The 24,697-nt window shown below is 34.1% G+C and overlaps 1 protein-coding gene across 1 annotated transcript in view; it reads left to right on the top strand.

Annotated features, from left to right (window-relative positions):
- The window catches only part of LOC134669381 (small conductance calcium-activated potassium channel protein-like), a 178,410-nt gene that overhangs the window by 74,850 nt on the left and 78,863 nt on the right, over positions 1 to 24,697 (top strand). The window contains exon 2 of the mRNA XM_063526901.1: positions 20,794 to 20,857. The gene's annotated coding sequence lies outside the window, so the exon portion shown is untranslated. The remainder of the gene's footprint in view (positions 1 to 20,793; positions 20,858 to 24,697) is intronic.

Here is a 24,697-nt window from a genome sequence, read left to right as displayed (position 1 = left end):
GAAGCGACCCGCATCCAGCGTCTTCCGGCGACCTTAAGAAGGTCGTCTGTCCATCTTGTGGGTGGACGTCCTACGCTGCGCTTGCTAGTCCATGGTCCCCACTCGAGCACTTTTCGACCCCATCGGCCATCTTCTCTGCGTGCAATGTGGCCTGCCCATTGCCACTTCAGCTTGCTAATCCGGTGGGCTATTATAGTACTAATGCGTAAAAAATGTAGGTACGTACATTAGATGCAAATAAAGATTATGTCTATCTCTAATCATCATCATCTTCCTCCTCGTGTTATCCCGGCATTTCGCTAATGCTCATGGGAGCATGGGGTCCGCTTGGCAACTAATCCCGAGAATTGGCGTGGACACTATTTACGAAAGCGACTGCCATCTGACCTTCCAACCCAGAGGGTAAACTAGGCCTTAATTGGATTAGTCCTGTTTCCTCACGATGTTTTCCTTCACCAAAAAGCGACTGGAGAATATTGAATGATATTTCGTACATAAGTTCCGAAAAACTCATTCGTGCGAGCCAGGGTTGTAGTATATTAGTTAAGGGTATTTGTAAAATACTGTATCTACCTACATTCATGGATAATAAACCAGTGTTGAACTAGCTCGCGTGTTTTACTACATGGTGACAGCGATGGACACTAATTAATTTGAAGTTTGCTATTACATATTTGGTGCCCATGACCGCCGGATTGAAAATATCACGCTCTTACCGCTAGGCTACCAGCGCTTCACACTCTATCTCGAATAAAATCATAATTCAAAGTAATATTCCAATAGCTTTTACGACTGCTTGACATATTGGATAGTCTTTGAGATTAAAGAATGATGAACACACAAATCACATTGAAAGGTCACGGTAATAAATTATTAATGAGCGAAGTTCTGAGTTACTGTAGAATTGTAAGTGAATATGCCAATAAAAATGACTTTGTAATTATTTGCACAGGTAACAACGATACAAATCCGAACAAAATACTTTGTGATTTGTCTGTGGCTCTAAATATACTGCAGAAGACAAATGTACTTCTAATGCCTGTAAATTGTAACACACGTCTAAACGAAAAAATGATAAACAAAAACTTGAAAATACTAGCGAACACAAATGAAAACTGTACTTATATTGAAACTAATTACCAAATTGATCAATTAAATTATATTAAATCAGGATGCCAGCGCATTAACTTATCTATTGACTACTATATTTACAGACTGAAATTTCTAACATTTAATACCAAGCGTACTAAAACCACTGCTCCATTTACTGCAGGTGTTGTTATGCCCAAAAAGGGAACTATCCCATACTACTTTAAAACTATAACATGCAAAGAAAAATCAGATCACGAAACAAATACCACTAGTACTACTGAACATAAGCCCAAAAAGGGAACTATTCCCTACTATTTCCCCAAAATTCCAGCTAAAACTGGAGAACATGAAAGAAATGGTAGCGATGATGTAAATTCCAGCAAGTTTTTTCGTTCCTCTTGATAAAAATGACTTACAATTTCGCATACTACACCAGAATATCGCTAGCCTACTTGCAAAAAAAGACATATTTGAAATAGTACTAACTGAGTTAGCTGATTCGGGAACACACCCAGATGCTATCTGTCTTAGTGAGACTTTTGTAAAAACTGGCGATGAAAGCAATATAATATTTAACGACTACGAACTTGCCTCAAACTACTCGAGAAATAATAAAAGAGGAGGTTCTTGCATCCTAATTAAAAAGGGTTACGATTTTCAGACTCTAGACCTAAAAGAACATGTAGAAATAAATGTGTTTGAATGCTGCGGAATATATATCTCAAAAATAAATTTAGTGTTCATATGTATTTATAGGACTCCCACATCAAACATTAGTATTTTTCTTAGAAAGTTGGAAATACTTTTACACGTACTACATAAAAAATATTATCGGAAAAAAATGGTTATAACAGGTGATTTAAACATAAATCTACTTAAAAGCAACCAATGTACCAGAAATCTATTAAATTTAGCTAAAAATTTTAACATGTTTAGTCATATAAATGAAGCCACCCGTGGCGAAAATTGCATAGATCATTTTTTCAGCAACATTAAGAAAGCTTTTGGTAAAGTTATACCATTGGGGCTGTCTGATCATGATACGGCGCAAATGCTTAGTTTTAATGTAAAGAGAAAACCGGAGAGACAGCCCTCTGTAATAGTGACTAGAAGGGACTACTCAAAGGATAACATACACAAATATAAAGAATGTTTAAAGAGTTTATCTTTCTCGGAAGTCTATGAGAAATCAGACTTTAATCTAGCATTCCAAAGTTTCCATGATTTGATAACCCTTTTTTACAATCTTTGCTTCCCTCGGATAAATGTTAAGATTCAGGTAAATCGTAAACTTAGATGGGTAACTAAAGGTCTAAAAATTAGTACAAAGACAAAGAGAAAGCTAAGGTACTGTTATTACAAAAATAATACATTACAAAGTAAAACTGACTACAAAACGTACGCAAATATCTTAAAAAAGTGCATAATACGTGCACAAAAATCGTGTAATGCAAAATATGTTGTTAATAGTAACAATATTTGTAGAGCATCATGGAAAATTATTAAAGAAGAAGTGGAAAATACAAATAAGAAGCAGTCTATTGATCAAATAAATTATAATGGTGAAATTATTACTGAGCCCAGTCGTATAGCGGAGGCATTTAATAACCATTATATTGAATCAACAAATAAGCTTAACTACAAGCCCGATAACACCTTAGCCACTAAAGTCATGAACTCAATATTTCTAAGACCCTTCTGTACAACGGAAATATTGAAAATAGTATCTTCTTTGAGAAATACTAACGCTGAAGGTTATGATGGTATAGCTACTAGAATAATTAAGGAAACAAAATATGAAATTGTAAATGTTCTGACATATTTAGTTAATTATTCATTCCAAAGTGGAACGTTTCCTGAGATATTAAAAAAATCGCTCATAAAACCTCTCTATAAGAAGGGTGACAAAATGGAGTTAAGTAACTACCGCCCAATCACGCTAGTGCCCATACTGTCTAAGGTATTTGAGAAAGCTATGCACAATAGATGAATAAACTATTTCTCAAAGTATAAAATCATCTCAGCGGACCAATACGGCTTCCAAAAGAAAAAATCTACCACGCTAGCCGCCTTTAATGTTGTACGCGAGATAGCTACGAGCTGCAATGATAAACTCTTAACCACAGCGCTATTTTTCGACATGTCAAAAGCGTTTGACTTCGTGGCTCATAATCTATTAGTAAATAAATTGGACCATTATGGGGTAAGGGACCAGCACTGCAATGGATAAGGTCTTACTTAGAAAATCGAACTCAATGCGTATTAGTTAATAAGGTGAACAATAAAAACATAACGGAGACTTTCAAGTCATCATATATCATAAACAAATTTGGAGTGCCTCAAGGCAGCGTTCTGGGACCGCTGCTCTTTTTGACATACATTAATGATCTCCCTTCTTACATTAATCATAAATGCATTTTATTTGCTGACGACATATCAATAATAGTGACGAATAATAAATTAGATAAGGAAATAGGACATGAATTAGAGATTAACACGGTCGTTGAAAATGTTGTGACATGGTTAGAAAAAAATAATTTACAGGTAAACTTGGGAAAAACAAGCTACATACATTTTAATGGGAACATTAAATCTCTAAAGATTACTTATAATGACCGCGATCTCCAAAATTGTCATTCTACAACATTTTTAGGTATCAAATTAGATAACGAGTTAAGATGGAAAGATCAAATCCAAAGTATATGCAGCAAACTAGATAGATTTGTATATGTCCTAAATCGATTACGACGAACAACGATATGTAAAACCGCTTTAGCGGCATATCATGGATACGTAGAATCTACTTTAAGATATGACCTACTTGTATGGGGAAATGGTTCTAATAAAGATCAACTATTTCTATCCCAAAAAAAATGTGTTCGTGCTATCTGGGGGATCGCTCCAACCGAATCTTGCAAACCATTGTTTCTTTCGCTAAACTTACTTACCCTTCCATGTCTGTACATATACGAAACGGCAAAATTTGTAAAGGAGCATATAGAGCTATTTAGTACGGCTGGTGACATATACCCAAGGGGTACTAGAAATAAGGATAGATTAGTAGTTGGTAAGCCACAAAAGATTGCCTTATTAAGAAAAAATTGCAGTGTAATGTGTATCAAAATTTACAACAAATTACCAGAACACATAAAACATATGCCTGACCATAAATTTAAAAAGGCTCTACACAAGTGGCTCATACAAGAAAGGTATTATTCTGTAAGAGAATTTTTAGATGATGATAATGATGAATGTAATGAAATTAATGAACAACTGTATTGACATATTAATATAAATATAATTTATCATCATTACCAATGTAATATTAATCACTCCTATTTATTTCAATAATGATCCTATATTATGTTAATAAAATTATGAAAATGAAATTTTAATCATGTTATTAAATTGTGTGGACATTCTCGTATATAGGCATGGCTCTTGATTAGTTATAAGTGTTTAATAAGTAGGCATATTGTTAATATACTTGCTTATTGAACGGTATTGTTTGCATGCTGTTTGTGGACAGCTGAATAAGGAGGAGAACAACAAACGTGAACATCTGTAACTGTACCCTTTTCACGCAAATAAATGATTTATGATTTCTTCTGTAAATATTTGAGCCTCCAACTTAGTTTCATACTTTTAAGAACTGATATAATAATTCATCGCTATTCTTTGTTAAAACTTTTTATTTTGATTTAATTGAGAGTCGGTTTATTTTTCTATTTAAGAAGCCAACTATTATTATATATTACAAGTTTTTTTAGCTTTGACTCGCGTAAACCTGTAGGAAGTACGAAACAGAATCTCAAGCATAATAAAATAATCTGGCATACTAAAATAAACAGGTAAAGATAGGGCATTAAAAACTTTATTTATATATCTTCTATAGTTAATAAACTTTTACGTGTATAAATATAATAAAGATCTTGCTATGTACGTTGAATAGAAGGCTAATAATTAGTGTCAAACAATCCAGGTAGGTACCTATGTATCTTATTACCTACTTACCTATTATATGATAATAATAAACGCACTCTAGTTTATCTAGTTGAGAAAGCCCTAACGGCGCGATTCGGGAAATAATTTAGAGATTCACTAGATATGAAATAGTAAAGATATGTACCGTTCCACGGCAAAAGGTACCTTATGGCGGCTGCCTTAGCGGCGGCAAAGGTACCTTATGAAATAGTCGTATATCGTAACTAGTTAATCTCTAATTCATTTGCCGAATCGCGCCGTAATTATCTAGTACGTAGGACTATTCAGCAGGCTTGAAAGGGAGTTGCCGAGACACAAACAGTACAAACACCTTATCAATATGGTGGCTGTGCTCGAGTGATAGTACCTACTATTGTTTACCCCGCATAATAGATGGGTTGTGATGGCCTTATATTACTATTACTACACACTTTGATCAAAGGCCTATGTATACCTAGCTTATTAATAGTTAAAAGAGTATAAGTACAATCAAACATTTGATAAGCCGAACTATATGAAGAGTGAATTTCAAATTTGACGATTAATTCAATTTTCATGACTGTTTTTTGTATTATTCTGTTATTATAATTTAACAGTGTCCTAGGGATACTTGTCTTGGGTATTTTTTTGTTTACACTCAAAATTAAGCTGCATTTTTAGCCATATAACCAGGAAAATATTATGCACAAAATATGTAAAACACGATAATTATTTCGAATGGTATGAATGTGGCAACGGGTAAGGATATTCTTCCATATTAAATAGTTTGGACGCACCTGGGACCGCATTCGGCGTAAATATTTCCATAAGTAGGATATCCGATACAACTGGTCTCCCTCAGGTACTGAATAATTAACTAACTTTACGAACTAGTAACTATGAACAATGAACATTTCCAAATGAATATTCTTCTTGTTAGCCAGAACTCGACTGGAAATCTATGATAAGTAAGTGGTTTTCTAGGAGATATCTCTGAATTGATATTGCCGGCTGAATTGATATTCTGATAACAGTTGTTCAATGATTTAAGATGACGGCGGCTCGTTCCGAGATATTTTGTGGAGGATTTTAAGCAGTATTTGACTTTTTACGCTGAAATATTGACATTTAAATTGTTCAAGTATCTATTAGATGTGACAGAAAATATTCTTATTACGGCCCCGACACTATCATTAGCAATGACATGAAATTTCATGACGCTCCAGCGTTTGGTCCATTCAGGTCATGACATTCCTAAATCTCCCCACACACTTATCAGTATTTCTATCAGTATTTTCATCATTACCTTTCACGGGGAATTTTAAGTTATTATTTTCCTAACCGTTCTTAGTTATGTTGTAGTGTACGTTTTGAAGAACACAAAACCAAGACATTATTCAATTATCGATTCAAATATTTCTAACCTGTCGTAATTATACTATGTACTGTGTCAACTCTATGCCCGATGAGCCAGAAAAATGCAGAAAAAGAAATAGTTAATTAAAAAGAATATTTATTTGTTTCAACCTTTTCGTGCGTGCGTGCGCCATGACTGTGTGAAAGATTGGTAGTTAAAAAACCGGGCAAGTGCGAGTCGGACTCGCGCACGGAGGGTTCCGTACCATAATGCAAAAAAAAACAAAAAAAAGCAAAAAAAAAACGGTCACCCATCCAAGTACTGACCCCTCCCGACGTTGCTTAACTTTGATCAAAAATCACGTTTGTTGTATGGGAGCCCCATTTAAATCTTTATTTTATTCTGTTTTTAGTATTTGTTGTTATAGTGGCAACAGAAATACATCATCTGTGAAAATTTCAACTGTCTAGCTATCATGGTTCGTGAGATACAGCCTGGTGACAGACGGACGGACGGACGGACGGACGGACGGACGGACAGCGAAGTCTTAGTAATAGGGTCCCGTTTTACCCTTTGGGTACGGAACCCTAAAAATGTATCCAAATAATTTTTTTTATTCTTACCACGAACCGGGAATCAAACTATTCTTAAAGTATAATCAGCATCATATAGTAGGTAGCATCCAAAGTACCTATTCAAATAGTTCGGTACGCCATACATACCTATTATATGGTGTACCGAACTATTTGAATACTTTGGATGCCACCTACTATATGACGCTGACTGTACCTACTGGATTCTTCTGTTATGTAAGAATGTATACGTATTTGGTTAAGAAAAAAGGTACCTGATATGTAGGGATTGCAATCCGGTCCGGCGGATCCGGTAATCCGGCCGGATCCGGCACATCTTTCAAGATACCGGATCCGGTCTCGGATCCGGTAAAGTGAATCAAAGCGCTAAAATATAAAATAACAGCTTAAAACACTGCTAAAATTTAAAAGTTCTCGCCAATATTCGAATTTTCTCGCTCGCAAACAGCAACACAACAACTTGTTTGTTAGTTGACGGCAGTCTTCTAGCCGACGAAATATGTATGTGTAGTCGTAGCGTTGAGATTTCCGTGCACCGTAAGTACTGGATTGGTTTATATTCAATTTATTGTGTTGTTTCATTGTAATTTAATGTACATGTTCTTTCGTTTTATTTTGTACAAACCATTATAGCCCACTTTGAGACACAGGTTTTTGGGGTATCCGAAATACTAATACTTGTACATAATTATATTAATTATTAAAAAAGTGGTTAGGATTTTGCTGATTAAAACTAGTCGGGGTTTCTGCGGTTGACTTGACGTTTAGTAAAAACAATATCTGTGGAGGTTCGAAGTAAGGAGGTATAAAAAAAGAGTCCGTCATAAAGCAAGTTCGAACGGGATAGTCTTATATGGAACATTCAACCATAAACACTAACTATTCATTCTCAATTAGTCATAAAACTTTTTATGCTTTACAGGCCTGATTTAGTTAATATGTTTTATCCTTCTTACAAATACATAAGTCAAAATGAGAGATAAAGACCAAAACGAGAAGATCAAAACTATTCATAGCTAATTTAGGCCAGTAACGCGTTTATAGATACATAATGCCATAAACCAGAGAGTTTACTTATAGGATAGATGCATACTTACAACATGTTATTATATAAGGCCATATACAGAATATACAATATAGGGATGTTGACCATATTTTAAAAAATATATTGAACTCCATGCACGAAATAAAACGCAAAAGGGATTATTACGCAAAAGTCGGCGTAGGGTCCACTAGCAAATTCAGAGGGTCTACTTCGAAATGCGAAATTCGAAATTTCGTTATCAGTCTCTAACGCTCGAATACGCAAGAGTGATAAAGAGGCAGAAAACGAAATTTCGCGGTAAGCCCTCAGTATGTGCTAGAGGCGCCCCCTACGCAGAGTATTGCGTAATATTATTCTATTTCCCTGAATAGGGAATATTACTCGAAACTCTGCGTAGGGGGCGCCGCTACCACAATCCATCACAATCTGAGGGTCTACCGCGAAACACGAAATTTCGTTATCTAACCTCTCTATCACTTTTCATCATCATCATACTCACTTTTGCATATTCGAACGATAAAGAGGCAGATAACTAAATTTAGATTTTCGCGTTTCGCGGTAAATATAATTAAATTGTTGTAAACAACTTAAAATAAAAGGTTTTTAATTTTTATTTCATGTATGGAAAATTTTTAGAAAGGGACAGAGATTTTCTTTATGCATCGTATTCTGCATGTTTTCCTTATTTCTTGAGAGTCAAGTGAAAATAAACTTTAGAGCAATGATAATAGAGTAGGTATACTTCACTTATTGATTTAAATGCCAGTAATGACTCTTTTTAGTATAAAGCCTTTATTAAGGATATAGGGCGACGTTTAAGGGATAGGGGCTGCGACCCTCGCTCTGGTTCTTTCCTTGTCCAACAAATATCACTGGCCATTCAGCGGGGTAATGCCGCCAGTATTTTTGGCACATTTGATCCGGGAGACAATCAGAGTGGGGGGCAATATTTTATTTGTTAAGTTAGTTTTACTCATTCTTAGACTTATTTTAGTTTATAATTTGTATGTTTAATCTATTGTAATTTAAATGTTTATAATAAATATGATTTCATTCATATTATAAAAGAAATAAATTATAACCCAATTCAGTTAATAAAGTGAGTTAAGTACCTATATTCTTGGAATAGGTCTATTTCCCTTGATTGATTGGGATTTTTTTGTACGTATTTGATAATTTATTTCGGGAACAATATATACTTAAATGAAAGTAAATAATATAATACTTTAACATACTTTAATACTAGGTAACTTGTAATGTAACTTGAGCGTTTCCTATAATTAGTGAAATTGTCAATGAACAGAATAAAATAAAATAATTTTGTGAAGTCAGTTATTTTCTGGTAAGGATTACATCATTTAATGTCGAGGGCCCCAAATAAATAAATTATCACGCAGAAGTCCCATTTCGAAAACATTTTATTTCAATATGTCTAGTGTTTATAAGTATAAAGGTAAAGTATTGTGTTTCTCAATTTAGCACGTTTCAACTTTAAACCGAACTACATTGCACTTGGGACATCGAAGAGGCGTTAGGGTGAAAAGTTTTAATGTGAGCACACACTAACTATGTATGAGGTACGTAATTCTGTTCAAGGCCCGATACATCTTGGTAAAAGGAAGACTTTTAAGCACTTTGCCGGTAAGTTGGCTTACAATTGAGTTCATGAATTTGCGCCCGAGGTAAGTAACGGCAAATTGGATTCCGAAGAATCCAATTTGTTTTAGCAGTATACTTACTGGATTTGGGATTAGAGCATAGGTCGTGGGTATGTAAAGTTAATCGTTATCATATAACTGTTTCAACAGGTGAGATAGGCCAGTAAATGTTTATACTTGAATATTATATGCAATCAATTTTCTTTTGTGGTATTTAAATGATTTTGGTCCTTGGTACGGTTACTTGCCTGTTCCACCAATAATTTTATTGACAGTAAATTTCACAATGACTGGCGCAATAAATTGGATTGGGTCATATTACATTGAGAGAAATTGTCTATTACCGATATCCACCGCTACCAAGACTATCGCTCACCGATCCCGATTCTACCGAATTAGTTTTGTAGTGTATAAAATTATAATACCAATTACTATTTCTTTCTTTCAGAAACAGGAAAACAGACGAGAATGCTGTGTTTAATCATAGAAAAATAAGTAAATATGCTTAGAGTGATCATGATCACCTTAATACATGAGTTTTCTTACTTTATAAAATTTAAACTCGCATAAACTTGATAGGCACTTATTAAGATTAAATCTAATTACAAATAAGTTTTTGGAAAGCTTGCTTAAACCTCATTATAAGTGAGTTTTTATGTGTATGTGGGGACCACTCAGTAAAATTATTTATTTCGCTAAGTATATTTTAGTATATACGGCCCCGACACTATCATGGATACTGGCATTACTTTGATGGAATGACGTTTTTAGTGATAGTGTAGGGAGTGTAATGAAGGAATGACGGCAAGTAATGAAGTTTATTTTAATAATTTCCGTCAGTATTGGAGTTATGTCAAAGTAATGATACTAGAAATGACATTATACTGACAGTGAATTGGTTAGAATGATGGAATCAGAAATGACAGAAAGAATGATGGACGATAATGAAGTTATTAAACATTTTTAATATTTTTGAAGAAATGTCAAAATAATGACATTATACTGATAGTGAGTGGAGCGCATCACTCTAATCCCTCATTCCGTCATTTAAAGTACTTTAGAATAAGGTTTTATACTAACAAGAGTCATTACTGGCATTTAAATCAATAAGTGAAGTATACCTACTCTATTATCATTGCTCTAAAGTTTATTTTCACTTGACTCTCAAGAAATAAGGAAAACATGCAGAATACGATGCATAAAGAAAATCTCTGTCCCTTTCTAAAAATTTTCCATACATGAAATAAAAATTAAAAACCTTTTATTTTAAGTTGTTTACAACAATTTAATTATATTTACCGCGAAACGCGAAAATCTAAATTTAGTTATCTGCCTCTTTATCGTTCGAATATGCAAAAGTGAGTATGATGATGATGAAAAGTGATAGAGAGGTTAGATAACGAAATTTCGTGTTTCGCGGTAGACCCTCAGATTGTGATGGATTGTGGTAGCGGCGCCCCCTACGCAGAGTATTGCGTAATATTATTCTATTTCCCTGAATAGGGAATATTACTCGAAACTCTGCGTAGGGGGCGCCGCTACCACAATCCATCACAATCTGAGGGTCTACCGCGAAACACGAAATTTCGTTATCTAACCTCTCTATCACTTTTCATCATCATCATACTCACTTTTGCATATTCGAACGATAAAGAGGCAGATAACTAAATTTAGATTTTCGCGTTTCGCGGTAAATATAATTAAATTGTTGTAAACAACTTAAAATAAAAGGTTTTTAATTTTTATTTCATGTATGGAAAATTTTTAGAAAGGGACAGAGATTTTCTTTATGCATCGTATTCTGCATGTTTTCCTTATTTCTTGAGAGTCAAGTGAAAATAAACTTTAGAGCAATGATAATAGAGTAGGTATACTTCACTTATTGATTTAAATGCCAGTAATGACTCTTGTTAGTATAAAACCTTATTCTAAAGTACTTTAAATGACGGAATGAGGGATTAGAGTGATGCGCTCCACTCACTATCAGTATAATGTCATTATTTTGACATTTCTTCAAAAATATTAAAAATGTTTAATAACTTCATTATCGTCCATCATTCTTTCTGTCATTTCTGATTCCATCATTCTAACCAATTCACTGTCAGTATAATGTCATTTCTAGTATCATTACTTTGACATAACTCCAATACTGACGGAAATTATTAAAATAAACTTCATTACTTGCCGTCATTCCTTCATTACACTCCCTACACTATCACTAAAAACGTCATTCCATCAAAGTAATGCCAGTATCCATGATAGTGTCGGGGCCGTATATACTAAAATATACTTAGCGAAATAAATAATTTTACTGAGTGGTCCCCACATACACATAAAAACTCACTTATAATGAGGTTTAAGCAAGCTTTCCAAAAACTTATTTGTAATTAGATTTAATCTTAATAAGTGCCTATCAAGTTTATGCGAGTTTAAATTTTATAAAGTAAGAAAACTCATGTATTAAGTGATCATGATCACTCTAAGCATATTTACTTATTTTTCTATGATTAAACATAGCATTCTCGTCTGTTTTCCTGTTTCTGAAAGAAAGAAATAGTAATTGGTATTATAATTTTATACACTACAAAACTAATTCGGTAGAATCGGGATCGGTGAGCGATAGTCTTGGTAGCGGTGGATATCGGTAATAGACAATTTCTCTCAATGTAATATGACCCAATCCAATTTATTGCGCCAGTCATTGTGAAATTTACTGTCAATAAAATTATTGGTGGAACAGGCAAGTAACCGTACCAAGGACCAAAATCATTTAAATACCACAAAAGAAAATTGATTGCATATAATATTCAAGTATAAACATTTACTGGCCTATCTCACCTGTTGAAACAGTTATATGATAACGATTAACTTTACATACCCACGACCTATGCTCTAATCCCAAATCCAGTAAGTATACTGCTAAAACAAATTGGATTCTTCGGAATCCAATTTGCCGTTACTTACCTCGGGCGCAAATTCATGAACTCAATTGTAAGCCAACTTACCGGCAAAGTGCTTAAAAGTCTTCCTTTTACCAAGATGTATCGGGCCTTGAACAGAATTACGTACCTCATACATAGTTAGTGTGTGCTCACATTAAAACTTTTCACCCTAACGCCTCTTCGATGTCCCAAGTGCAATGTAGTTCGGTTTAAAGTTGAAACGTGCTAAATTGAGAAACACAATACTTTACCTTTATACTTATAAACACTAGACATATTGAAATAAAATGTTTTCGAAATGGGACTTCTGCGTGATAATTTATTTATTTGGGGCCCTCGACATTAAATGATGTAATCCTTACCAGAAAATAACTGACTTCACAAAATTATTTTATTTTATTCTGTTCATTGACAATTTCACTAATTATAGGAAACGCTCAAGTTACATTACAAGTTACCTAGTATTAAAGTATGTTAAAGTATTATATTATTTACTTTCATTTAAGTATATATTGTTCCCGAAATAAATTATCAAATACGTACAAAAAAATCCCAATCAATCAAGGGAAATAGACCTATTCCAAGAATATAGGTACTTAACTCACTTTATTAACTGAATTGGGTTATAATTTATTTCTTTTATAATATGAATGAAATCATATTTATTATAAACATTTAAATTACAATAGATTAAACATACAAATTATAAACTAAAATAAGTCTAAGAATGAGTAAAACTAACTTAACAAATAAAATATTGCCCCCCACTCTGATTGTCTCCCGGATCAAATGTGCCAAAAATACTGGCGGCATTACCCCGCTGAATGGCCAGTGATATTTGTTGGACAAGGAAAGAACCAGAGCGAGGGTCGCAGCCCCTATCCCTTAAACGTCGCCCTATATCCTTAATAAAGGCTTTGGCCTCGGCACACCAAGACCCCGCCGTCTCGACGGCAACCGGGACAAAATCGTACACTTGTTCAAGGTTCGCGTACTTGCTGTGCTTTAACCTAGCAGCAGTTTCAGCCGCTGCACCTGACTTGTTCACCGTGCGCGTGAGATGAGTGGGTGCAAAAGTACTCACACACGTGGCATCCCAAAGCAAGCTGCGGCCCTTTGCCCAAGGAACAAATGTAAGACCATCCGGTCTCTTGCCGTCCAAACGACTTAGGCCCTGGGGCTCCATGATACATGGGACGTTCGCCGACACCAAAGCTCGCCTTATTAATTCATTGATGGCACAGTGCCTAGGTATCCTACCCACACACCGCAAGCAGCTTAGCCCGTGGTGACCATCCGCCTCCACCATTGCCCCGCGCTTACACTGATGTGGCTCGCATACCTTGCCCCCAATTCTCAATGCTACCGCCATCCGTAACGTGTCATTATCAAGTAAGGTTCCCAAGTGTGGTGACGGCAAGGCATGCAACCATGCCCCGGACTCAGGTTCCCTAACAGCCTTTAGCCTGGCAACGTCCTTCCCTACAGCACTCTCCAACAGGCCCTTATGCCACTCACGGCACAGAATATCATCCCAAAGTCTTTGTGAAGAGGGGTTTTCTGGTCGTTTTTATAATATTAATTTTGGTTTCTTTTCTTTAACACTAGGTAAATTATAATAATACGATATTAAAACTAAAGTTAAAACCAGAAATAAAATACAAATAATAAAATATACTTACGTACAAAAACCAAACCAATTAAAACTTTATTTCTTTAGGTAACTGAATCTGATATCGTATACAATGGCTAACAATTTTTCGTAATTAATTGGCTGTCTCTTGTACTCAAATATTCCAATTGTTTCAGCTCGTTAGTATTTGGTATACGAGCCTGCTTCGTTAGCGAGATTTTGAGATTCGTATTTTTGGGTTTTAATTGAAAAGGAACGTTTGACTTTTGTGTGTACATTACCTAATTCTGTAGGAGGATAAAAGCCGTATGTGTAGATATATTATTATTTTATGTTTTTAAAAGCTTTTTCTTTTAAAAGTGTTAGTTCAAGTAAATATAAAATCTTTATTAGGTCTAACAGTAAATTCTCTTCTGTTAGAATAAAAGTTGTAACCTTAAAACTGGAGAGAAATTATAATAAATAAAAAAAACGGCCAAGTGTGACCCTATTACTAAGACCACTGTCCGTCTGTCTGTCTGTCACCAGGCTGTATCTCATGAACTGTGATAGCCAGACAGTTGAAATTTTCACAGATGATGTATTTCTGTGGGCGCTGTAAAAATAAATACAAAAAAAAACAGAATAAAATATCAGAACCCTAAAAAAGCATACTAGGTAAATAACGTAAAACTTGTTAGAGTTAGCAATGACCATGGGTTTTAATATGATCTCTGCTCATCAAACGTAGTCTTTATCAACGTAGCCAAAGATATTATGCATTGTAAGGCTGAGAGAATGAACGGGGTCAGGTCAAGTGGTCAAGGGTTCCTTAGGTCCGTCTTGACCTCGGGCGCTCAAAACAAATGACGGGCAGGTTTAATCAGGCCTCCATGGAATCGCAATTTAAAAAATATGCTTCAATAGAAGGGGATACTTTTTTTCGATAACTATCTGGCTTCTTCTAACTTTCTCCTCTCATATTATAAATGGTAAACTGGAAGAAATCCCTCAAAGAGATAATTTCGCCTTTTCCTAACTATAATTGTAAGATACTTTTATTAGGTGTTCTTTTTGTACAATAAGGAGTATTACTATTGGCTTAATATTGTTATTAATCTTGAATAAATAAACGGGTAGGTAAGCCCATCATGGTAGTAACATGATAAAATTTGTATACAGTTTTAGCTATAATTATTCTAAGGTAGAGTATGAAAAAGAAATTACATACAAGGCCCCTGAGGCATTGTTCCAAGGATGCTAGCGGCATTTTCTCGCTGTATCGCAATGCTGATTGTGCGAGGTAGCCGTGGCCTCTTCGATCACGAGTATTAAGTATCTACCCGATTCGAACTTTAAGATACGTCAAATATTACGGCTCGATACGATATGGATTAGATATGTCAGTGTCAAAAGTGACATTTTTGTTTGAAGAAACGTCACATTTACTTACCTACTTACTGCCGTGGCGCAGCGACCCGAAGTGGATCTTGGCCTCTGACACACACACATCACACCATCATTATCATCATCTGTCACATTTGACACTGACATATCTAATCCATATCGTATCTAGCCGAAATATTTGATGTATCTTAAAGTTCGAATAGGGCCGTATGTCTCTAACATATAGGTAAATGATAGCAATAATTGATTGATAATTCAAAATAAATAATTGCGAGCGAAATAATACACTCTCGTTCTCTAAATATTTGTAAATTTTATTGCAACATCATAAGTTTAATTAATAAGCTTTTATGAGTGTTTTCAATAAAACACTCGAACAGCGATGTTGCACTTGAACTCAACTAAATTTTGAGTCGATTTCTATGCTGTCTTCAAAATTACATTAAGAGAAGTTGTAATTTGCATGCAATTGCGACCACAATGGAGTCCGGTCGTACCCGAGCCTTGTATTCCTATCGTTTAACAGGAACTACCAAGCCATTGCCTCATTCCAAACAAACAGGTACAGGTTTCCATCGTTTTTTCACGGAAACGTACGAACGTGTCTTGATATTTCAGTCAGTCTCGGTACAAATAGTATTGAGGTTGACTGAAGAATACGAAAGTTTCCGAGAAAATACGATGGAAAACAATTACGCACTATTTACTTCTGCAGGTATGTATGAACTCAGATCATACACTATTTTATAGATATAGGTAGGTACACAAGGTATTTTTGTTAGGTATGTCTGGACGTACTCAGACGAATGAGTCGTAATGTTATCTATATTTATCAGTGTATGGATCATAGTTATCTGAAATAAATATATTTTGATTTGAATTTGATTTTGTAGGCCATACTAAACTTTTACTAAGATAAGATCTTTTGTTACATAAAAATATTGACAAATTATATTATTATGGTTCATTGGAATGCATGAGATAGCAGATTTCTTTTTCGCGATTTCGGGGTTGGTTCCGCAGTAAAAGTTGTTCTTTTACGTATATTCATCCTTCAGAATATGGTCGGACCTAGCGCAAACACTCTGAAGTTTATTGAAACATAATATTATATTAAGTCACTTAACTCTATTCTTAGTAAATTAAAAAAAAAAGTTAGTTCAAGCATAATAGACCAAAAACAAGTGTCTACGAAGAAATAAAAATAGTTAGAAGGTAAATCTTTTGAATTACGTTGCCTAGAAAAGGGTTAAAGTGCGATGTGCTAGGTAAGCGATGGAAATAGAGAGCTTGACATATCGGAGGAAAATGCTTCATTTACATATTGTACATTTTCCTGGACGGGTGCCATTGTTCGTGGTAAGTAGTTGGAGGGTGACGCGTGAAAAGCTGTTGACACGTTAATATAATTCAAGGGAATGGATTTCTATAGTATGAATAGCACGAAACAGGTTTATATACATGAACTACTCGTTTCGTTTACCGATAGTAGGTATATAGTAGAATCAGGTAGATGTTTTCATGCAGGCGTTGTTTTATCAGCATGGAAACGAGTGGGTTAACTATGAGTTTTATTCTGATTATAATAATAGCATATACATTTGATACTAACATATCCAGACCATATTCGTTACCTGTTATTACAATCAGAATAAGCCTCTATTTCTTGATATTTCTGTGTCCTAAAGCTAAAAAAAATGTAGCACATTCTTATTGTTAATTATACAACTTTAAGGCTATTTTAGATGCTGGTATCTATTATCTTTAAATGAAGACTGACAAGGAACCCAACTGTCCGACTCCGATTTGATTTATTTTGATATAATAGAGTAGTCTAAAATAACGGACATGTATATAAAAAATGAGTTTGTGGTGAAATGACAAAACACGTCCCCATTCTTTATTCATGTTCTCCAACATATAACGAAACCAGTAATTAATTATCAATTTTTTTGAAAATAGTTCTTCTCAGAATTTAGAAGGTTTGGTCAATTTTCAGTACTTTGAAGGCCATTTTCTCCTAACAGGTTGAGTTTGGGCCGCTAAAAAAAATACGTGTCCGTTATTTTAGACTACTCTATAACATATATCAAAATAAATCAAATCGGAGTCGGACAGTTGGGTACCCTTCCTTGTGAGAATGATGGATTGTCCGATCAATGTTAGGTTACTTCTATTCAATATCAAGGGCTTATCATACATAAGTAAGCAGTCAAGCAACGTTTTTTATGGATGCTTATTTGTAACGTATTGGATTTCGAAAATTTTACGTATGGACACATTTTTTACTAAATTGAAATCAACCTTTTCCATACCTCTAGAAAAATCTTTATTTTTCTAGGAATACGTAATACACCTTTTTCTAAAACCCTCCACGTAAAATAATGAAAGTCCGGTGGCCCGTAACTTCCATATAATTATTATCTCGGTGGGCAGCGGCAAATTAGAAATGCTACAGAGAATTTTAATCGAGTTAATTGAAACCCAACGTAGTGGATTTGTTTGTGATATAGTACGCCTGGGTATTATTTAGGAGAAGATATTTTGTATTTTGAAATGAATTTGCTTATATCACGATTTAAATGAGGACTTGATGAAAATAACGGTCGTTGAGTACCTACCTAATATATTATTAATCTTACCTCAGAAGCTGTAGCTGTAGCTAATTCGATTTATTCGATTTAATCATGAAGATTTTTACTCAAATCACTGATTTTAATCATGAGTGCCGATTCTGTAAACCTTAAACCCAAAACCCTGAGAAAATAATTTAATAATGAGTGCCAATTTTGTAAACCTTAAACCCAAAACCCTGGGAAAATAATTTATACACCACACAAGTATATTAATTATTCTCAATAGTCCGACACCAGTGGCTTTACTTTTACATCTAATAAATGGTCCAATTATTAATACTTTTATTAATTTACTATTGTCTGGTATGACAAATAGTTTATTGACTCAAAAATTGTCTTTAAACATGGTTCAAATATTTATGTTCGAATATTAATGACTGTTATTGTCGAAGAGATAAGTACATATATGCGGTCAGTGCCTAAACTTAAGTATCAACATCGTAATAATAATTGTAAAGGTTACATCCTAGGTTAGGTTTTTTATAATGTGTTTATGTGTAATTTTTATTGTTTTGTAAGTGTTTTTATATTTTACTTTTATATCCATATTATAAAAACCCTAGCCTAAGAAGAATGATGAATAAAGAGAATTGTAAAGAAAAGTGGTCAAAGATACTTATGTTTAGGGCACCGACTGTACTGATACTAATTTTCCAATAAATTGTAACTTAATTCATAAGCGCTCAGAAAACAAATCAAAATTGAGACTGAGTTCTAAGCTTAAGTACTTATTGCTTCTGATTTGTTTGGGTAAATATTGTCGTCGACAAAATAACTTAAAGTCAACACAACTTTTATTAAATTGAAAGGGCGGAATGCAAGTTATAAGGATAATTACTTAGCTTTCGGATACTTATGTAATGTGCAAAAAGTAATAATTTGAAGCCTAAGGGTATTTTGGACCCGTCTATCAAATTTTGCAAATTAGCAAATACAAAAATAAATAATATTACAGACACCAGGTCTTGCTGATTTTTTATTTTATTATTTAAGATGAAGAAGTTGAATCAAAATCTTCGTGTTTAATCGTAATGCGGAGCGGTACTCAACATAAACTTTATTATTATTGCACTATTAAGAAGCAGCGTGGAAGCATTTAAGTGTTTTTATATTTTATAGATCGTCCTAGATTTTGAAGAAAAGTCTGATAATACCTACCTATATAATATTTATAAATTTCGTGTTTTGAACATATATTAACTCACATTTATAGACGGGTATACATACAAATACTGTTCGAATATTCTGTATGATATAGAAGTTAAAGCCAAGGGATCTATCTTCGGATGTGTGCGTGGATATTGTGAGTGCTGCGTGTCGCACTATAATAGACAAATGACAACTACACATATTGTTAATTAACATTATGTGTAGATGTTAATTAACATTATGTGGGTGGTTTGAGAATGTGATGTCTACCCCAAACTTTTTCATACACTTTTCGTCGGGTAGTTGCACAAATCTCTGTTTTGACATTTTACTCGGACATCAGTTAGCCGCGAGAATTCGAAACGTCGAGATAATAAATTAAATTCGCAACAGACCCGTCTATAAATGTAAGTTAGTAAATACCTTCCTATGTTATTTACAATATTTTTGCCCTAATAATTCTAAATTGAACTGTTTTCTCAATAGTTGTTACGACTACAATACAACTACGGTGTGGTGTGACAGTGTTGTACGATTTGCAACTACAAATTATCAAATTATCCAACAAAGCATATTAATTCTAAAGGCCTCGGGGCATAACCAGACTTGACTGCTCGACTCAAACTTTAAGATAAGTGACGTTTTTTAGGGTTCCGTACCCAAAGGGTAAAACGGGACCCTATTACTAAGACTTCGCTGTCCGTCCGTCCGTCTGTCACCAGGCTGTATCTCACGAACCGTGATAGACAGTTGAAATTTTCACAGATGATGTATTTCTGTTGCCGCTGTAACAACAAATACTAAAAACAGAATAAAATAAAGATTTAAATGGGGCTCCCATACAACAAACGTGATTTTTGACCAAAGTTAAGCAACGTCGGGAGTGGTCAGTACTTGGATGGGTGACCGTTGTTTTTTTGCTTTTTTTGTTTTTATTTTTGCATTATGGTACGGAACCCTTCGTGCGCGAGTCCGACTCGCACTTGCCAGGTTTTTTTTTTAAACAAACACGTCACTTTTGACACTGGCACATTTAGATGTGCCTTATCGTTTCTTGATATATTAATTGACGTATTATCTTCAAGTTCGATTCGGGCCGAGAGCAAAAATCCTAATTTGTTAAAGTCAAGAGAAAATAAATAAGTCAATCGGAATTCACGTGATAATTTATTATTATTTATTATACCCTATCATCGTTTTGATTAGCGCTCACAATTAACAATTTTCACCTTGGCTGCAGTCCCAATTAATCAGAACATAATAATACGAAAAATATTTAGTTAACTATATTTTTTATTGACTTATGGTAGTTTATAAATGTTTTTTTCTTTCTTTTCAGACGTTACCAAGTTTAACTTAAGGAATCATCTGCAACAAAACAATCAGGATTTAAGCTGTATACGGTAAGTTTAGTAAAAAAGACACTCATCATCATCATCAGTCGTTCCCTCAATGCTGAGGGTCGTGACATCACGTCCTAATGTTGCTGATCAGTCTTCCATAGGCTTCTGTCACCCGCCATATGCACGGCTTCTTGCAGATGTAGATACAACGGTGGAGTAACTTGTAAAACACACTACGCGATTTGAAATAAATTCCCAAAATAGTATTTAAGGAATCCTTCCTCCAATGGTACAGGTTAACTGTTGTGTAATACGCTTTAGTTTTTAGCAATTTTACAAATAATTAATATTTAAGGAACAATTAAGTTTTATTCATGTGTCACTAGAAGCTTTTACTTAAAACTACTTCTCTGCATGATGATGTTATGTAAAACATACTATTTTATTATCAACTTGCGGGGTCAGTGAACGTCACGAATTTAATTTAATTAACGCTCGGTATTGTCTATGTCATGAAGTTCATGTGAGTAACGTTACCAATTACCTTTAATTACTTATGATAAGGCATACCTACACAAAATTTTAAAATGTCAGCACTTATATTTTAGTCGGAGATATAATATTCATATCAGGACCTATACGTATTTCCATTCTAATTTGTTCATTTAAATTCATTCATTTCAATTCAAGAATTTGTTACTTTTGACACTGACACATCATATCCGTAACAAATTCATACTTTGCTATTACAATCAGAATAATAAGACTCTTTGTTAAACGATTATCCAGACGAGAAACGTAATATTAACATTTAATTTGGTTACTTTTGGTACTTACCTATATTTTGAGTCAATATTTGTATTTCTCGAAATTTTCCTTAATAACTTTCATTGACTATGATATCGAGGCTGAGCAAGCTATTTGCGTTAGTAATTGGCTCCGCTTACTTACTGGCTTTATTAACTTTGGGAGAATAAATTGCTGCCTAATCCTTCTTAGTGAATATTTAGTGACATTATTCTTCAAATTGTTTAGGAAATTGACATGACGGTAATTATCTGTTACTTAATAAATGTCAAAGGTATACGAAGGAAAAAATGACCAGGGCCTTCAGCAGTGTCCTTGGTTTTTTTTTGACAGAAAGTAATTTTATTTACTCTTAGAGTATCTGTTACATGCTTTTAAATATCTTTATTGCCTACTTATACAGAAATATTACATGTTGTATTTTTTTAGTGCAGTCACCTAGTAGTAATTTTATTTATTTATTTATATTTAGTTTAAATCAGGCTACTAAGTCCATATTACAAATAGCTTACAGACTATCATACATATGTATTTTATAAACTTAAAACTAAACACTATTTAGTCGACAAAATGGCGTGGCTCCGTGGACTGCTGTTGTGTCTTGTGTGTAATACCTACGTTTATTCCACGATAACGACACAAAAATTTAACCCAACAAGTAATTTTTCTTCGTAATGGGTTTGTATACATCTTGTGTGAGAAAACAAGCTCGTTAAAGTAAAGTAGAAGTACTTAACACGCGGCAAAAAGAACAAAAAATCAAAATGTAGCAAATTGCAAACAATAAGTTAAACAACGACGAACACATACAAGTACGAATACGAAAATAATATATCTGAAAGTTTAATCGTAACAAGTATTAAAGGGAAATTCCAAGTCGAGAGTAAAGTGTACAGAAAAGTAATAATAATTTATTACCCTTTGGAAAGTCATAAAGTTAAAAGTTTTCCGACGTGGTATATAAGAGACGCGAATTTCTAAAGCGGCAGGGCAGGGCGCAGTAATACCGATGGTTACGTAAAATATTTTGAAGTGAAGTATATTTAAATGTTTTGTGGAGTTAATATGTTTTAATGTATTAAGAAACTTTATAAATTCGTGTTGCTAAACTGAAGCAAGGATCGGATTTAAACGTTTGTGAATCGTAGGCAGGTACTAACATAAACTAACAATAAGTTTGCATTTCAACTCACTAGGATTTCACTGTCATACGCATATGACTAGGCTTAGTCAAAACTAGTTTTCACGAAGGCACTTTGTGTTGATTGAGATGTCTCGGAAAAGTAGTTTAACTGGTGAAAACATGTTTTCTTTCACCAAGTCGTTTCGGAAAACTAATTTTAACTAAGTGTACGCGTTTTCATTATAACGGGTTTTTACGGTAGGGGTTATACTCGTATTTATAGAGAGCTCGGTAGAATGTTACATATTTTTGACCGAGGGTTAGCGAAGGTCTCCGTTTCAACATGGGCAAAAATGCTTTCTAATGTCTTTCCCGACGATTGAATTATATGTTTTTGTCGATTCCCATTTTGACAATTTTTCAAAATGGTGGAGCCTTACTTTTATTAGGTTTGAAGTTATGCTCGCAAGGCTCACAGAGTCACTAGTTTTTTTTTTTAGTACCCTACCCCAATATAATTTCTTTCAACCACATACATCATAACATAACTAATGTCAATAGGGACAGTAATACTTAAAAATTAAACGATCCGTGAAGTTTTCGACGGAATTGTCATACCGAAGATTTTAATCTTAATTATGGCATTATAATATTAACTCACATTACAGAGGGGTCTAACGCGAATTTTATTCAATTACCTTGATTTACCGACGTTTCGACACAGGTTTCACTGGTCGTGGTCGCGGCTGACTGATGTCCCAGCAAAATGTCAAAACAGAGATTTGTGCATCTACCCGACGAAAGTGTATGGAAAGTGTAGTGGTGAGTTAATAGGTGTTCAAAACGCGAAAGTTTAAAATATTATATGGCATTATAATGTTTTTCAAACTTGATGGTGTTGAACAGGTAACTTAAAATGCCAAATCTCGCAAATTTTTATTGCAATGACGTCATCCTATCCATCGAGTTTGAACCATAGGACTGGGAGGTTGCATTTGAAGCTGCTTATACCGGGTGTGGCCTGTAATACGAGCAAAAATATACATGTTTTAACTAATAACTTCATTGGAACTGACATTTTCACGTTCATGTAAAAGCCTCCAGAGACTTACTTCGTCGCAATATATGTTTATAAGAAGGCAAAGAAAAGGAAACGAATAAGCTAATGGAACTTACCGGTTTCCTGTGTGACGTTAAGTGTCCCATTTGTTTTATGTAAGCGAAGTTTCCTGTCAAGACAGTTTTCGTTCAAATTGTAGCGAAACTCAGAAAAGTCATATTTTAATGGAAACGACAATTAACAATATCGTAACTTCGACGTATTTTTTATTATAAAATATTTTATATTTAGTACTCAATAAGGTAAAATTCAATAATTTTAGGTAGCTTCTAATATAAACTTATAGATAATTACTAAATAATTATGGAATCAATTGTCTCTTTGTATATGTTACTGTAAAAGCACAAAAGAGATAGGTACAGAAGTCAATCACATGTATGTACTTTACTTTTCATACCTACGCTCGGCGGTCGCTTTAGGGTTGTCAACTATGGCTTATGCACAAAAAACTATAGTGGTAGTGGCACTCGTATGTATAGTATCGTATCTCGTATCTAGTTGTTTGATTTATTGTTGAGGATGAAATGGGAAGAATGGAAATAAAAATTAATAATAACATCAATAACTGAAATATTTTAATTTTAATGTTATTGTTATATTACAAATTTGTCACAGAAAATATCTTGCGATGATTTCGAGATTGGCAATAAGCACGACTATTATATTTTAAAGTGTAATATAATAAAATCCCATTCTCTCTGAAACCACTGGTAAGTAGCTTACAAATCGTCAATTCACCGTTTAATATTGAATTTAAAAAACCGTTCACTGAACAGTTATAATAACTTTTTTTGTTTCTCGATTATTGCACAAAAAAGTGGTGTACCCTTGTTTTGCCGACAAACTTTTC

Source organism: Cydia fagiglandana, chromosome 12, assembly GCF_963556715.1.
Source record: "Cydia fagiglandana chromosome 12, ilCydFagi1.1, whole genome shotgun sequence".
In the NCBI taxonomy this organism is placed as follows: Eukaryota; Metazoa; Arthropoda; class Insecta; order Lepidoptera; family Tortricidae; genus Cydia; species Cydia fagiglandana.
The sequence above is the reverse complement of the archived record's forward strand: the minus strand, read 5'-3'. Positions and strand labels throughout refer to the sequence as shown.